At 36.1% G+C, this 18,122-nt stretch overlaps 1 long non-coding RNA gene across 1 annotated transcript; it reads right to left on the reverse strand.

The window, feature by feature from the left end:
* Positions 1 to 828: 828 nt before the first annotated feature.
* Positions 829 to 17,762, reverse strand: LOC141560874 (uncharacterized). Its single transcript, XR_012487855.1, has 4 exons — positions 17,125 to 17,762; positions 16,796 to 16,923; positions 15,575 to 15,694; positions 829 to 1,065 (listed from the first exon to the last, which is right to left on the reverse strand). It is a non-coding gene; the product is annotated as an uncharacterized LOC141560874 (long non-coding RNA).
* Between the last annotated feature and the right edge of the window lie 360 nt (positions 17,763 to 18,122).

Consider the following 18,122-nt stretch of genomic DNA (forward strand, 5'->3'; position numbering starts at 1 on the left):
GTATACCATCATGTCATCTGCAAAGAGTGATAGTTTGATTTCCTCATTTCCTACTCTAACTCCTTGAATCTCTTTCTCGGCTCTTATTGCCAAGGCTAGCGTTTCTAGTACTATTGAATAGTAATGGTGATAGTGGGCAACATTGTTTCACTCCTGATCTTACTGGGAAAGGTTGCAGTTTATTTCTATTGCATGTTATGCTTACTGAAGGTCTTAAATATATGCTCCTGATTATTCTAAGAAATAGTCCATTTATTCCTATGCTACTCAAGAGTTTTTAGTAGGAATGGATGTTGGATTTTATCAAATGCTTTTTCTGCATCTATTGAGATGATCATATGGTTTTTATTAATTTGATTATTAATATGGTCAATTATATTAATAGTTTTCCTAATATTAAACCAGCCCTGCATTCCTGGAATAAATCCTACTTGATCATAGTGTATTATCCTGGAGATGATTTTCTGAAGTCTTTTTGCTAATATCTTATTTAAGATTTTAGCATCAATATTCATTAAGGAATTTGGTCTATAATTTTATTTCTCAGTTTTCGATCGACCTGGTTACAGTTGTTTCAAAATCTCAAAGAAGAACAAATCTGCCTCCCTCTCCTATTTCCAAACCCAGATAGGATATAGCCAGCTTTACCCATCAGCAGTATGGGCTAGCTGCAAATAAGGGAAAAATGTAATTTACCCAATAAGTTTGCCAACAAGTATTTCTTTAGATTAACGAGCTGGCAAATCTAATCACCAGATAGCACAGAAGAAACGGGGAAATATCACTAATCATGTGGGAGCTGAAAGAATGACAACTTGACACTTTTGGAAACAGAAAAAAACTTTTTTTTTTTTTTTAAAACCCCATCAAACTCAGCAACATCATCTCTCCCCTTCCCCCCACCAGTACAATAAACACCAAAGTATAGATCAAAACTCCCCAACAACAATCTAAATCCGGTTTGCAGTAGATCACCGAGGCCCAAAAACATGTGTTCAATATCGCCAGAATCTGGTCACTTTGGGTTCAGTATCTCCTTTGCATCAGTATTGGCTTATAGGTTGCCTGAAAAGGTAAAATGTTACAGCATAAGTGAAAGATATGTGTCCATTTGATATACTGGAAAAACCATCCACAAACTGCAATATTTTTGGGGGGGTGTATGTATATTTTAATGCAGCTATTCATTCTCTTCTGCCTATCAATCTCTTTTCTACCTATAAATCTCTTTTCTACTTATAAATCCCTTTTTTATCTAAAAATCTCTTTCTGTTATAAATCACATTAATTATTATAAATCTCTTTTCTACCTATAAATTGCTTTTCTTCCTATAAATCTCTTTTCTACCTATAAATCACTTTTCTTTCTATAGAGGTCTTTGCTACCTATATATCACTTTTCTTGCTATAAATCACTTTCTACCTATAAACATTTCTACTACAAATCTATCTTTTCACTTATCTATCCATCATTATCTTTTTAACTATGCATCAAGTGTATCTATTCAATCTATTTGTGTATCCTATCTATCCCATCCATCCATCACCAGTTATCTATGTATCTAGTCTATTAGTCTATTTTTCCACTCATCCATTCTCATATTCACATACTACTCCCTTTGCTGTCAGGATCCAACTGGGTTGTTGTGGCGAGATCATCACCTTTAAGTCAGAAAAGCTTGGGTGTTCTCTGGCGTGTCACAATGAGCATCACACAATGAGGTCTCCATGGCCAAGGTAAGCAAGGAAACTGCTCATCAGATGAGGACTGTGCTCAGGCTTTATGCGGAGGTTTTCTTTTAAAAAATATTTTTTAGGGAACCTTTTTATTTAGAAAACATATGAAGGGGCAAGTTTTCAACACTGAGCCTTGTGAAACCTCCTGTTCCAACATTCCCCCTCCTTCCTTCCACCTCCTTCCCTAGATGACTGGTAATTACATGTTAAATATGTGAAAATATATGATAAATCCAATGTATATAAAAATATTTATGCAATTATCTTGCTTATGCAGAGATTTTCTTCCTACTTTTTTTTGTTGACATCATTTTCCGCAATAATATATAAACTTTGAGGGCAAGACCATTTTGTTTTTATCTTTATGTCTCCAGGGTCTAGTGTAACATATGACACATAGCAAGTCTGTAATATATGTTTGCTCCTTGTTTATTTGTGCTTTGCTGATTGAGTAGTCTAAGGCTGATGGATGAGGTAGGCTACCAAATGAATGATACGGTCACAAAAGACATAGAGACCAGAAACTAGGGACATGAGTAGAAGCAGCCAGCGGGAAAGGGAGCTAAGCCCACATATTGCTCATGGGATGGAACCTACGTTTTGCTGAAAAGCAAGAGGAGCTAGGGCCATGGTTAACAACCCAGACAGCTTCATCAGGTACCTTTCATCATGTAGAATTTGGAAACCACCCCATTGAATGCTGCAGATCTAGAATCCCCTTGTAAATTAGGCCAGGGTTGTCTGTACAAGACAAGATCTGTTTCTATCTAGCCTCTATTTTGCTGACCTGTTGCCTCAGTTTCTTTAACTGAGTGTGTGGATAATAGCACCTACCTCTCAGTGTTGTTAAGGCGAGAATATGTGTAAAGTGCTTACCAGAGTGCTTGGTACATAGGAGTTTAATAAATGCTTGTTTCCTTAAGAAATATTGGTAAATTGGAAGTGATTCAAAGTGGAAAAATGGCAGAGCTGCCACGGAAAAGCTCCAACAGTTCTTGCCCTCAAGGAGGTGGTTTTCTGTAGATGAGACTGTCCAAACCCAAGCCCAGAAGTGGAAAGCCCAAGATGGAGGATGAGAAGGTGCTGTCAGAGAGCAATCCAGACCTCCTTCTCTTCCACACCCTGGGAAGATTCCCAAGCCCAAGCTAAGGACTAGTTCTGGAAGCTGGCTTGACTGGCTTGTTCAGGGCCTTCTGGGGCCCTTCATCCAATTAAGGCTGCATCCTGCTTGGGAGTTAGTTTGGTTTCATTTCTTTGCCAGGGCCTATACATTAATTCACAAGAGGTATTGTTCCAGCTTTATCATTCAGTGTAAACATCTTTTGTGGCTAACCTGAGGTTTGCCACTATCTATGGAATCAAATCAGAAGGGGTTTTCCCATCTCCAATCTTGGTGGCTCCAGAGCACCCATTTGCTTTTCTAGCACTCTTACTATCCCCCTTCTTCATCCAGGGGATTTAGGTTCCCAGCTTCTGAAGAAAGGTTAGATTTTCAGAAACAGAAGTTTTACATTTCAGTCATATAGATTATAATGAGCACAAGTCAGGCAGAAGAAACTTCAAAGGGGGAATGGGGGGCTCTAGCACAAGCCTGTGGGGACACCAATTATTTTCTGGCTCAGCCTTCGCCTGGAGCTGAGGGGAAGCACCTGGATGCAAATCTCAAAGCCAGTCCCTTGTCATTCTGAATTGCCCTCCAGGTGTGGAATGGCTGCTCTGCTCCTCCTGGAAGATCCAAAAGACTTCAGCAGGGCCAGTTCCTAGCTTCTCTGGGACTTCTCTGGCTAGAACACAACAGCCCTGCTCTTTGCTCCCAGACTTTCAGACGGTTCCCAGCCTCTGATGGCAAAGGTCCTGGTTACAGTTGTTTCACAATCTCGAAGAAGAAATCTGCCTCCCTCTCTTATTCCCAAACCCAGATAAGATAGCCAGCTTTACCCATCAGCAGTATGGGCTAGCTGCAAATAAGGGAAAAATGTAATTTACCCAATAAGTTTGCCAACAAGTATTTCTTTAGGATTAACAAGCTGGCAAATCTAATCACCAGATAGCACAGACGAAATTGGGAAACATCACTAATCATGTGGGAGCTGAAAAATGACAACTTGACACTTTTGGAAACAGAAAAAAACTTTTTTTTTTTTTTAAACCACATCAAACTCAGCAACAACATCTCTCCCCTTCCCACCACCAGTACAATAAACTCCAGAGTATAGATCAAAACTCCACAACAGCAATCTCTCTCTTCTCCCCCACCCCTCTCCCCATTATCCAAGGCCTTAAGGCAGGATTCAATTATTCCCACAATTAGTAACAGGGTAGAGTTTAGGAAACATATCTCTACTGGTGTCAATTGAGAGGGTCTTTGGAGATGGCTAAGTCTTATCTTCTTAGCAGATGGATCTGGCTCAGTTGCCAATGTCAGGATGAAGTAGATCCATTGCAAATAACAGCTCTGTAATGTTAAGTGGGCTCAGGAGTCCCCTGGACAGCAAAATACCTAAGAAGAGGAGGGGGTGGGGAAACACCACATATAATTAGGGAGGGAAAGTCCTGCCTCAGCCATCGTGAAAGAAACACAAAGGGCATGGGTTATTTCCTTTTAATTGACTCAGGTTTCCGGGCAGACAGACCCCATTTTCCAAGTTTCAAGAACGGAATGCAATCTAATTTAAGATTTTCTGAGGTTCATGGCTTGGGGCAGCAAGATGGTGGCTACCTTATGCTCCATCTCAGAATCTGTGCTCATCACTCCTCATCATCACTCTGAACTTGGACCTCAGAATCTGTGCTCATCACTCCTCATCATCACTCTGAACTTGGACCTCAGAATCTGTGCTCATCACTCCTCATCATCACTCTGAACTTGGACCCTCAGAATCTGTGCTCATCACTCCTCATCATCACTCTGAACTTGGACCCTCAATCTGTGCTCATCACTCCTCATCATCACTCTGAACTTGGATCCTCAGAATCTGTGCTCATCACTGCTTATCATCCTTCCCAACTTGGACCCTCAGAATCTGTGCTCATCACTCTTCATCCTCCCTCAGAACCTGTACACTTGGTTTTTGTTCTCTACTACTGTGGACAGCAACTCTACTGCGGAGAATTTGGACAGAAAGTTATTTTGCTTTCAGTTAGAATTGCTCCCTCCTTCTAATACCACTCTCTCGCTCCAAAGACGAATAGCTGCTTCAATTTCAAGCGTGGGGTCCTGAGGTTCTGGCTGCTCCACCTCCTAACTCAAACCTTCCTCTGATTTGGGTCTCCATTCCTGGTACAAGGGGCCTTCCAGAACCAAGCAAGCATTGGGTGAAAGATGATCTTTCCTTTAGGCTTGTCTATGTAGAATGGAGGAAGTCTGGTACACTGGGAAGGTCTGGCTTTGGAGCTGGGGGCTGTGGATTCAAATACCAGACCTTCTGCATTGGCTGTGTAAAATGGAGTTGGACAGGTCTAAAGCTAGGGTCAGAGGGCAGTGGTAGCCAGTGTCTTTGTCAAGAAAACCCCAAATGTCGTCACAACTAAACAACAAAAGTGCCCTATAAATGTCAATTATTGTGACCTTGAGGCTGAATGTTGTTAGTCCTCTTTAGAAATAAAGGGTGAACCACAACTGACAGTGAACAAAGCTGCCGTCCTTAGTTTCCTCATCTATAAAATGGAGAGAAAAGTTCCCACCTTGTATTACTGCATCAGATGAACTATTTCTGCAAACTTTCAAACATTAAATAAATGTAATTTCATTACTTTATTATTATTATTATTATTAGAAGCTGTGATATAAAAATATAAATGACAATAAAACTTATAAAAAAAAGTAGAAGAATTCTAATTTGGGTCAGAGAAGAAAAAATCTAACTAGAAGTGCAATCTAAGCATACTTGGCAACATCTACTCATTCTGGTTTAAATATAGGCCTTACCCTTAAAAAAATTGGTCTTTCAAAGTAAAAATATATTATGAAAGTAACTTTGATTATTTAGGCCATAAACCTTGGGTTTTATGTAAGATAGATTCCAGAGGAAAGCATGGTCTCTACAATAGTAGGTTATCTTCCTTTCCAAAGAGAAAATGCCTTTTTAAAATCAATATGGTGTCATCCTTGCTCTTTTTGAGGCAGAAAAAAAAATCTTAAATACAACAAAAGAAGGACAAATCCTTCTATGAATAATATAAAGTTCGAACTCAAGGAAAACACTTCTCCATTTGTAGTTTACATAATCTCACTATCAACAAGGCCCTCAGAGACTATGATATAGTATGAGTTTCTATATGGAATATACAGATATGTACTCACACATGATTACACACACACACACACACACACACACAGACACACACACACACAATATTCATCCACAATGGCCAAATAATTCACCCAAATAGTCAAAACACATCAGCTTTAGGCTTTGAAAATGCTGGCCCTAAAGTATATATGAAGGTATCTTATTGGGAAGGGAAAGGGAGATTGAAATTTAATGGAAGCTTTATGAGCACCATGTTGTTTAGGAGCAGTATGATTGGGGTTAAGTAATTCTAACTCTTGAAACCTTCCCATTCCATGGAATTGAGACCTTCTGTTACATAGGACACAATGCAAGAGGCTCTTTCGGCAGTCCAAGCCAAGATGGGCTGGGGTCTGTTCCCCGTGAGGCTGAGAATTCCCCCCTTTCTCACTTCTCTACAGAGAAGCAGCCCTTTCTTCCTCCTTATCCAACTACATTTTCTAAATAAGGAAAATAGAAGAAATGAAATGATGACTTAGATTCAGGTCATGGACCTCTCAGTGCAATAGTCTTTTCATTAAATTGACCTGCAGGCTTTCTCTCATCATAGGCATAGGGACTCCATCCCACTACTCTCAAGGAAACTGATGGCCTGGTGTCCTGGAATTGTACCCAAGGAAATTGTTGATGAAAATCTGCTGTTGACTGATAAAGATATGACTTTCTCTTTTCTCCCTTTTCCCCCTCTTTTTCTTTTCCTTTTTGTTCTCTATAATCTTTTCTGTAAAGGGTCTGATTAGTGGGAAGACAGGTGACTGATGATGTTCCCAACCTCCCATGAAAGGAGGAAAGAGGGAAGGAAAGGAGAAAAGCATAAGCAGAGGTCAACAAGATGGCAAGCAATCTAGAATTAGTCATTCTAACCATAAATGTGAATGGTGTAAATTTCCTCATAATGAGGAAGCAATTAGCAGACTGGATTAAATGCCAGAATCCTACTATATATTATTTGCAGAAAACACACGTAAAAACATGTGATACATTCAAAATAAAAGTAAAAGGGTGGAGCAGAATCTACTATGCTTCAGGTGAAGTCAAAAAAGCAGGGGTAGATATGCTCATCTCAGATAGAGCAAAAACAAAAATTGACCTAATTAACAGAGATAAGAAAGGGCATTATATCCTGCTAAAGGGTAGCATAGATAATGAAGCAGTATCAATATTAAACCTATACACATACCAAGTGAGACAGCATCTAAATTCTTAAAAGAGAAATTAAGAGAATTGCAAAAAGAAATAGACAGCAAAACTATAATAGCTGGAGATCTCAACCTTGCACTCTCAGAATTAAATAAATCAAGCCACAAAATAAATAAGAAGTCAAAGAGGCAAATAGAATACTAGAAAAGTTTGATATGATAGATCTTTGCCGAAAGCTAAATGGAGACAGAAAGGAGTACATTTTCTTCTCAGCAGTTCATGGAACTTATACAAATATTGATCACATCCTAGGACAGAAAAACCTCAAAATCAAATGCATTAAGACAGAAATAGTAAAGTCATCCTTTTCAGAACACAATGCAAAGAAAATTACATTTAATAAAAAGCCAGGAGAAAATAGACCAAAAAATAATTGGAAACTAAATAATCTTATACTAAAGAATGCCTAGGTAAAACAGCAAATCAAAGACATAATTAATAACTTCAACCAAGAAAATGACAATCATGAGACATCATACCAAAATGTGTGGGATACAGCCAAAGCAGTAATAAGGGGAAGTTTTATATCTCTAGAGGCCTACTTGCATAAAATAGAGAAAGAGAGGGTCAATGAATTGGGCTTACAACTAAAATTGCTAGAAAAGGAACAAATTAAAAACCCCGAGACAAACACGAAACTTGAGGTGAGATTAATAAAATTGAAAGTAAAAAAACAAAAACAAACTATTAGTTAAAATTAAGAGTATGTTCTATGAAAAAAAACAATAAAATAGGCAAACCCTTAGTAAATCTGATTTAAAAAAAGGAAAGAGAAAAAGCAAATTCTTTTTTTTTTTTATAGATATATATTATTTAATGAGGACTGTACCATATACATATACAATATGTATACAATATACATATTTTGAAAATATTTCTATTTATCTACTTGTCAATCAAAGTATTTTTTTTATTATATATATATATATATATATTTTTTTTTTATAATATTATCCCTTGTATTCATTTTTCCAAATTACCCCCCCTCCCTCTATTCCCTCCCCCCGACGACAGGCAATACCATACATTTTACATGTGTTACAATATAGTCTAGGTACAATACATGTGTGTGAATATCATTTTCTTGTTGCACAATAAACATTAGAATCCGAAGGTACATGCAACCTGGGCAGACAGATATTAGTGCTAACAATTTACATTCCCCTCCCAGTGTTTCTTCTCTGGGTGTAGCTACCTCTGTCCATCATTGATCAACTGGAAGTGAGTTGGATCTTCTTTATGTTGAAGATTTCCACTTCCATCAGAATACATCCTCATACAGTATTGTTGTTGAAGTGTACAGTGATCTTCTGGTTCTGCTCATTTCACTCAGCATCAGTTGATTTAAGTCTCTCCAGGCCTCTCTATATTCCTCCTGCTGGTCATTTCTTACCGAGCAATAATATTCCATAACCTTCATATACCACAATTTACCCAACCATTCTCCAACTGATGGACATGCATTCATCTTCCAGTTTCTAGCTACAACAAATAGAGCTGCCACAAACATTTTGGCACATATATGTTTCTTTCCGCTCTTTAGTATTTCTTTGGGATATAATCCCAGTAGTAGCGCTGCTGGGTCAAAGGGTATGCACAGTTTGATAACTTTTTGGGAATAATTCCAGATTGCTCTCCAGAATGGCTGGATTCTTTCGCAACTCCACCAGCAATGTATTAGTGTCCCAATTTCCCCACATCCCCTCCAACATTTGTCATTATTTGTTCCTGTCATCTTAGCCAATCTGACAGGTGTGTAGTGGTATCTCAGAGTGGTCTTAATTTGCATTTCTCTGATCAGTAGTGATTTGGAACACTCTTTCATGTGAGTGGATATAGTTTCAATTTCTTCCTCTGAGAATTGTCTGTTCATATCCTTTGACCATTTATCAATTGGAGAATGGTTCGGTTTCTTATAAATTATGGTCAGTTCTCTATATATTTTGGAAATGAGACCTTTGTCAGAACCTTTGTTTTTAAAAATATTTTCCCAATTTGTTACTTCCCTTCTAATCTTGTTTGCATTATTATTATTTGTACAGAAACTTTTTAGTTTGATGTAATCAAAATCTTCTATTTTGTGATCAATAATGATCTCTAGTTCTCCTCTGGTCATAAATTCCTTCCTCCTCCACAAGTCTGAGAGGTAGATTATCCTCTGTTCCTCTAATCTATTTATTATCTCCCTCTTTATGCCTAAATCATGGACCCATTTTGATCTTATCTTGGTATATGGTGTTAAGTGTGGATCCATATCTAATTTCTGCCATACTAATTTCCAGTTTTCCCAACAGTTTTTTCCGAATAATGAATTTTTATACCTAATGTTGGAATCTTTGGGTTTGTCAAAGATTAGATTGCTATAGATGTACCCTTTTTTGTCCTTTGTATCTAATCTGTTCCACTGATCTACTGGTCTATTTCTTAGCCAATACCAAATGGTTTTGGTGACTGCTGCTATATAATATAGCTTTAGATCAGGTACACTTAGACCACCTTCCTCTGAGTTTTTTTTCATTAGTTCCCTTGCAATTCTTGACCTTTTATTCTTCCATATGAATTTTGTTGTTATTTTTTCTAGGTCATTAAAATAGTTTCTTGGGAGTCTGATTGGTATAGCACTAAATAAATAGATTAGTTTGGGGAGTATTGTCATCTTTATTATATTCGCTCGGCCTATCCAAGAGCACTGAATGTCTTTCCAATTATTTAAATCTGATTTTATTTTTGTGGCAAGTGTTTTGTAATTTTTCTCATATAATTCCTGACTTTTCTTTGGTAGATGGATTCCCAAATATTTTATACTCTCAACATTTGTTTGGAATGGAATTTCTCTTTGTATCTCTTGCTGTTGCATTTTGTTAGTGATATATGAAAATGCCGAGGATTTATGTGGATTTATTTTGTATCCTGCCACTTTGCTGAAATTTTGAATTATTTCTAGTAGCTTTTTAGCAGAGTATTTGGGGTTCTCTAAGTATAGCATCATGTCATCTGCAAAAAGTGATAGTTTGATTTCCTCATTTCCTACTCTAATTCCTTGAATCTCTTTCTCGGCTCTTATTGCCAAGGCTAGCGTTTCTAGTACTATATTGAATAGTAATGGTGATAGTGGGCAACCTTGTTTCACTCCTGATCTTACTGGGAAAGGTTGCAGTTTATTTCTATTGCATATTATGCTTACTGACGGTCTTAAATATATACTCCTGATTATTCTAAGGAATAATCCATTTATTCCTATACTCTCAAGAGTTTTTAGTAAGAATGAATGTTGGATTTTGTCAAATGCTTTTTCTGCATCTATTGAGATGATCATATGGTTCTTATTAATTTGATTATTAATATGGTCAATTATATTAATAGTTTTCCTAATATTAAACCAGCCCTGCATTCCTGGAATAAATCCTACTTGATCATAGTGTATTATCTTGGAGATGATTTTCTGAAGTCTTTTTGCTAATATCTTATTTAAGATTTTAGCATCAATATTCATTAAGGAGATTGGTCTATAATTTTCTTTCTCAGTTTTCGATCTACCAGGTTTAGGTATCAGTACCATGTCTGTGTCATAAAAGGAATTTGGTAGGACTCCTTCATCCCCTATTTTTTCAAATAATTTATATAACATTGGGGCTAATTGTTCTTTAAATGTTTGGTAGAATTCACATGTGAATCCATCTGGCCCTGGGGATTTTTTCCTGGGGAGTTGATTAATAGCTTGTTCTATTTCTTTTTCTGAAATGGGACTGTTTAAGCAATTTATCTCCTCCTCTGTTAATCTAGGGAGCCTATATTTTTGGAGGAAGTCATCCATTTCACTTAAGTTATCAAATTTATTGGCATAAAGTTGGGCAAAGTAACTCCTTATTATTTCTCTAATTTCCTCTTCATTGGTGGAAAGATCCCCCTTTTCATTTGTAAGACTATCAATTTGATTTTCCTCTTTCTTTTTTTTTGATCAAATTTACCAAAGGTTTATCTATTTTATTGGCTTTTTCATAAAACCAACTCTTGGTTTTATTTATTAATTCAATAGTTTTTTTACTTTCAATTTTATTGATTTCTCCTTTTAATTTTTGTATTTCGAGTTTAATTTTTGGTTGGGGGTTTATAATTTGGTCTTTTTCTAGCCTTTTAAGTTGTAAGCCCAATTCGTTAATCTTCTCTTTCTCAATTTTCTTCAAATAAGCCTCTAAAGATATAAAATTTCCCCTTATTACTGGAAAAAGCAAATTCTTAGCCTTGAAAATGAAAAGGGAGAACTCACCACTAATGAAGAGGAAATTAGAACAATACTTAGGAGCTACTTGCTCAACTTTATGTCAATTAATTCGATAACTTAAAAGAAATGGAAGAATACCTTCAAAAATGTAGCTTGCCCAGATTAACAGAGGAAGAAGTAAGTAGTCTAAATAGTCCCATTTCATAAAAAGTAAGAGAACAAGCTATTAACCAACTCCCTAAGAAAAAATCCCCAGGAAAAGATGGATTGACATGTGAATTCTACCAAACATTTAAAGAAAAACTAAGTCTAATGATATATAAACTATTTTTAAAAAAAAGGGATTGAAGGAGTCCTACCAAATTCCTTTTATGATCCAGACATGGTACTGATACCTAAAACCAGGTAGATTGAAAACTGAGAAAGAAAACTATACACCAATTTCCTTAATGAATATTGATGCTAAAATTTAAATAAGATATAAGCAAAAAGGCTTCAGGAAATCTTCCCAGGATATTAGACTATGATCAAGTAGGATTTATACCAGGAATGCAGTGTTGGTTTAATATTAGGAAAATTATTAGTATAGTTGTCCACATTAATAATCAAATAAATAAAATACATGATCATTTCAATAGATGCAGAAAAAGCATTTGATAAAACCCAACATCCATTCCTACAAAAAACGCTTCAGAGTATAGGAATAAATGGACTATTACTTAAAATCATAAGGAACATATATTTAAAAATGTCAGTAAATATCTTATGGAACCCTTCCCTGTAAGATAAGGAGTGGAACAGAGTTTCCCACTATCACCATTACTATTCAATATAGTACTAGAAACACTAGCCTCAGCAAAAAGAACTGAGAAAGAGATTCAAGGAATTAAGAGTAGGAAATGGGGAAATCAAACTATCACTCTTTGCAGAAGACTTATATATATATGTATATATATATATGTATATATATACTTATATATACATATACTTAGAGAACCCCAAAGACTCTGCTAAAAAGCTATTAGAAATAATTCAGAACTTTAGCAAAATTGCAGGATATAAAATAGATCCACATAAATCCTCAGCATTTTTATACATTACCAACACAATCCAACAGCAAGAGATACAAAGAGAAATTCCATTCAAAATAACTGTCGATAGTATAAAATATTTGGGAATATATCTAACAAAGGAAAGTCAGGAATTATATGAGAAAAATTACAAAACACTTGCCACAAAAAGGAAGTCAGATTTAATTAGAAAGACATTCAGTGCTTTTGGATAGGCCGAGAGAATATAATGAAGGTGACAATACGCCCTAAACTCATCTATTTATTTAGTGCTATACCAATATGACTCCCAAGAAACTTTTTTAAAGACCTAGAAAAAATAACAACAGAATTCATATGGAACAACAAAAGTTCGAGAATTTCAAGGGAAAGAATGAAAAAAAAAATGAAGGTGGACTAGCTGTCTAGCTGTACCTGATCTAGAACTATATTATAAAGCAACAGTCACCAAAACCATTTGGTATTGTTTAAGAAATAGACTAATTGTTCAGTGGAGTAGCATAGGTTCACAGGGCAAGATAGTGAATAAAAATAGCAATCTAGTGTTTGACAAACCCAAAGATCCCAATTTATGGCATAAGAATTCATTATTTGACAAAAACTGCTGGAAAAACTGGAAATTAGTAGGGCAGAAACTAGGCATGGACCCACATTTCAAACCACATACTAAGATAAGATCAAAATGGGTCCATGATTTAGGCAGAAACGAGAACATAAATAAATTAGAGGATCATAGGATACTCTACCTCTCAGACTTGTGGAGGAGGAAGGAATTTGTGTCCAAAAAAGAACTAGAGATCATTATTGATCATTAAATAGAAAATTTTGATAACATCAAATTACAAAGTTCCTGCATTAAAAAAAAAAAAAAAGAAAAACTAATGCCAACAAGATTAAAAGGGAAGTAAGAAATTGGGAAAACATGTTTACAGTTAAAGTTTCAGATAAAGGCCTCATCTTCAAAATATAAAGAGAATTGATGCTAATTTATAAGAAATCAAGCCATTCTCAAATTGAAAAGTGGTCAAAGGATATGAACAGACAATTTTCAAATTCACTTACAAGTTTCAAATCAAAGTCTGAGATAGCACTACACACTAGTCACATTTGTTGAGATGACAGGAACAAATAATGGTGAATGTTGGAGCGGTTGTGAGAAAATTCGGAAAATGATGCATTGTAGGTGGAGTTGTGAAAGAATCCAACCATTCTGGAGAACAATCTGGAATTATGCCCCCAAAGTTATCAAAATCTGCAAATCCGTTGACCCAGCAGTTCTACTACTGGGCTTATATCCCAAGGAAATACTAAAGAAGGGAAAAGGACCTATATGTGCCAAAATGTTTGTGGCAGCACTTTTTGTAGTGGCTAGAAACTGGAAAATGAACGGATGTCCATCAATTGGAGAATGGTTGGATAAATTATGGTATAAGAATGTTATGGAATATTATTGTTCTCTAAGAAAAGACCAACAGGAGGAAAACAGAGAGCCTTGGAGAGACTTACATCAACTGGTGCAGAATCAAACGAGCAGAACTAGGAGATCTTTATACACTTCAACAATGATACTGTATGAGGATGTATTCTAATGGAAGTGTATATCTTCAATATGGAGAAGAGCTAATCCAATTCCAATTGAGCAATGATGGACAGAATCAGCTAAACCCAGAACCTGAACACTGGGTTATGTAAACTGTGAGCATTTTTTTTTTTATTTGTTTGTTTTTTGTTTTTCTTCACAGATTATTTTTTACCTTCTGAATACAATTCTTCCTTTGCAACAACAACAACAATAAAATTTGGTTCTGCACATATATATTGTACCAAGCATTTACTATGAGATATTTAATATATATGGGAATGCCTGCCCTCTATTGGAGGGCATGGAGGGAAGTAGGGGAATAATTCAGAACAGAAAGGAGTACAAAGGATAATGTTGAAAAAAAAAATTACCTAATGCATATTTAATGTCAAAAAATGCTATAATTAAAAATTAATAAAAAATATGAATAACTTGCTAACATTTGTACTATGTGTCAGGCACTGTACTATTTTATAATCATTATCTCATTTGACCCTCAAAACAACTTAGGAAATAGTGATTAGTGTAAACACCGTTTTACTATTGGGAAAACTGAGGGCAGATGTGGAATGACTTGTTTAAGGTCAAAACAGATAGTAAGTGTTGGAAGAAAATTTAGAACTCTAAGTCTTCCTGCCTTGAAGGCACTGCCTTCTATCCACTGTACCATGTCACTGAAACCCTTTCTGGTGTTGTAATGGTTAAGTTGTTAAGTTAAGTTGTTCGCTCCTAGAAGGGCAATAAATTGGTCATGGCACTAGAAAATTTAACAGTACTCATAGGAGGAGTACTAAAAGTAATAGAAGTAAGTGTAGTAGTAGTAGTAGTAATAGTAATAGTAATTATAGTAATAGTAGGGAGAAAGGAATAGTGGTAGGAGGAGGAGTAGAAGAAGTAGTAGTAGTATGAGTAGTAAAAGCAATAGAAGTAGGAATAATAGTAGCAGAATAAGTAGTAATAGCAATAGTAATAATACTAGGAATAGGAGTTACACTAGTAGTAGCAGAAATAGTAGTAATAGTAATAGTAAAGGTAGTATTACAAATAATAGTAGTAGTGGCAGTAGAAGGAGTATTAATAGGAATAAGAGCAATGATAGTAGTAGTAGCAGGAGGAAGAAAACTAGAAGGAATGGGAGTAGTATGAATAATAACAGTAATAAGAGTGGGAGTAATTGTAGTAGTTGGTGGAAGAGTAATAGTAGTAATCTTAAGAGTGATACTAATAGGAGTAGGAAGAGGAGTAATAGTAGAAGTAGTAGTAATAATAATAGGTGTAAGAGTACGAGTAATAATAGTAGTAGTAAGAATAGTATCTGACATTTACACAGTGCTTCACCATCTCCAAAGTAATATAGACCATGTTTTCTCTGATGCTACCCCTAAGGCTCAGACCCACCCTTATGGGAACAGCCAGACTCTCCCATCCTTGAGCCAGGGAGATGCATGTCCTGTTATTTAGGGTTCAGTACCTGTGTTCCAGGCTTCAGGGAAGAAACAAGATCTTTCACCATTTTGGCTTCCGATATCATTACCCCACCAACCACAAAGAGGATCTGGAGTGGATGGTCACCGGGATGAGGTCGGCTCACCTGTAACATTCACCATAACAAGGATGGGGTCAGCCATCAGACAAGCATGTCAGGTTAATATATGACTCATTAATGATCAAATAAAGATCTTACATTAGGACATAATTTTCATAGATTTTCAGCTGTGGAATCAGAATTTTAGAACTAGAAATGTAGTCTCCTTGTGGTCATGGAGCTCAAGTATCTCATTTAACATGTGAGGAAACTGACGCTCAGGGAGTTTAAGTGATAAAAAAAGTCATGCAGGTAAGAAATAATCAGCAGAGCAAAATTCCACTTGTTTAATGTTACTTTATTACAGTGTCTTTTCCGTATCCCATCCCACCAAATTTTTTTTTAAGATGAAGTATGGAAATATAGATGCACATATATGCACACACATACACACATATGTAATGAACACTTAGAGTTAACATGATAGTATAAACAGGATCTGTTTGAATCTTGTCTCTGCCTTTTACAACCTGTATGCGCTGGGACAATATACTAAATATACTTAACTACCTTGAGTCTCAGTAACTCTCTCTGTAAAATATGGAAGCAGAAACCCTGAAATATTCCTGCCAGCTCAAAATCCACGATGCTGTGACTCCACTTGAAAACAAATATTTCTCAAAGGCTTATTCTCGGTGGAGCAAAAATGATTGTACCATTCCCATTTTACAGATGAGGAAATTGAGGCAAACACAGATTAAGTGACTTGCCCAGAGTCCTACAGCTGGTGTTTGAAATCAGGTGCTGATTCAAGTGTGGTCCAACAGTGCTATCCCCTGTACCAGCCAGCTGCCAATAATTTTAGAAAAGGTCTTCATCTATATGTAACTGAATTCAACAAGCATTTATGAAACCTCTAATATGAGCAAGTCATCTTGTTTCTGGGAACCAGGCATAGGATGATGAAAAAGAAAATAGTTTCTGAACTCAAAGAATCTGCTTTTGATTGTTTGTTTGTTTGTAAAGGTAGGCTCTCTATTTCCCAGATTATTTGTACTTCTAGTACATATAGGGTTAGTCAGCAACCTGGCCCTACCTTCAACCCCTTATTAACACTGACTGCAGGAGGGAAACTGAAGATAGATTATCTCTATATAGCTGCTTTACCTTCATGAACATGCTAAATCCCAGTTTATGTAGATCACTGAGGTCCGAAGACATTCCTTCAATATCACCAGCATCTGATCACAAGTGGTTCAGTATCTCCTCTGCTTTAGCAGTGGCTTATAGGATGCCTGAAAAGGTAAAATGTTACAGCATAAGTGAAAGATATGTGTCCATTTGATCTACTGGAATAACCATCCACAAACTGGAATTTTTTGCGGGTGGGGGAAGAGGGAAGGAAAGAGAAGTCAAATATTTCCCAAGCCAGATAGAAAGCAACCATTTTAGCTTCTATAATATTGAAGAATAAAATATAATAGTTTAATACTGACCTGAAGGCAGTCTCAATCTTTGACAGGAGCACTTGGTATGATGCTGATGAGGACCAGAAAGGATCTCTTTTTCCAGTAATTTATTTACTGATTTACCTAACCCTCCATTGACTCAATCATTATCCATGTATATTTAATGCAGCTATTCATTCTCTTCTGCCTATAAACCCCTTTTCTACCTATAAATCTCTTGTCTAAAATCACTTTTTTTTATCTAATAATCTGTTTTCTACTTATAAATCGCTTTAATTACTATAAATCTTTTCTACTTATAAATTGCTTTTCTTCCTATAAATCTCTTTTCTACCTATGAATCGCTTTTCTTCCTATAAATCTCTTTTCTGCCTATGAATCGCTTTTCTACTTATAAATCTCTTTTCTACCTATATATCACTTTTCTTCCTATAAATCTCTATTCTACCTATAAACTTTTCTACTATAAATCTATCTTTTCACTTATCTATTCATCATTATCTTTTTAACTATGCATCAAGTGTATCTATTCAATCTATTTGTCTATACTATCTATCCCATCCATCCATCACCAGTTATCTATGTATCTAGTCTAATAGTCTATTTGTCCACTCATCCATTCTTCTATACACACATCCTACTCCCTTTGCTTTCAGGATCCAACTGGGTTGTTGTGGCGAGATCATCACCTTTAAGTCAGAAAACCTTGGGTGTTCTCAGGCATGTCACAATGAACTAGAGCATGTCACAATGGGCATCACCCAATGAGGTCTCCATGGCCAAGGTAAGCAAGGCAACTGCTCATCAGATGAGGATTTTGCTCAGGCTGTATGCGGAGGTTTTCTTTTAAAAATATTTTTTAGGAAACCTTTTTATTTAAAAAACATATGAAATGGCAAGTTTTCAACACTGAGCCTTGCTAAACCTCCTGTTCCAACATTCCCCCTCCTTCCTTCCACCTCCTAGCCTGGGTGACCTGTAATTACATGTTAAATATGTGAAAATATATGATAAATCCAATGTAT

Source organism: Sminthopsis crassicaudata, chromosome 3 (genome assembly GCF_048593235.1).
Source record: "Sminthopsis crassicaudata isolate SCR6 chromosome 3, ASM4859323v1, whole genome shotgun sequence".
NCBI classification, from domain to species: Eukaryota; Metazoa; Chordata; class Mammalia; order Dasyuromorphia; family Dasyuridae; genus Sminthopsis; species Sminthopsis crassicaudata.